Source organism: Glandiceps talaboti, chromosome 11, assembly GCF_964340395.1.
Source record: "Glandiceps talaboti chromosome 11, keGlaTala1.1, whole genome shotgun sequence".
NCBI classification, from domain to species: domain Eukaryota; kingdom Metazoa; phylum Hemichordata; class Enteropneusta; family Spengelidae; genus Glandiceps; species Glandiceps talaboti.
In genome coordinates this window covers 20343224-20343829 of record NC_135559.1, presented here as the reverse complement: position 1 = coordinate 20343829, position 606 = coordinate 20343224, and positions in this window count along the sequence as shown.

Here is a 606-nt window from a genome sequence, read left to right as displayed (position 1 = left end):
TGTCATGCATTTGTTGTCTCATTACTCCAAGAAGCGTGGTTTGGTTGACTCCAAAGAAAGATTCGTCATGTCGTTGCTTTCAATATGGTAAGAACCTCTATACCTGCCATTGATTACAGAAACGAAAAAAGTGAAGAATTTGAAATTTTTCAAATCAATCCGTATACTGCCCTCTATGCTAATTATAAATGTTCTTTTGTTTTTCTGTCTAGTGACGTTCACAGTAAAGCCGCCACTGCCAGTGTGAATGAATAAGGCAGCAGGGAACTAGAGTTATTTCACTTACTCTCTTATGTAAACTGATCAAGTGTAACATGACCCTCTACAAAATTGTCATGTACTCTACAGACATTGTGTCAATATATACAATTAGTTGTCTGTGACCTGTTGACAGCAATCTTGTAGTCACTTCAGACTAATACACATATAGTTGTCTAATTATGACAGGTTGTATACAACATCCCTAGCAACACTGTCAGTACTAGAAATGGAAATCTTGAAAACGGAGAATGCAATGACTATGGGTCAGATTTAGAAGAGTTGAAAGGTTGGCATGTGTTGATAATGTATATTAAGTTTTGATCTGCTTGCAACCGGAGTAAGTCA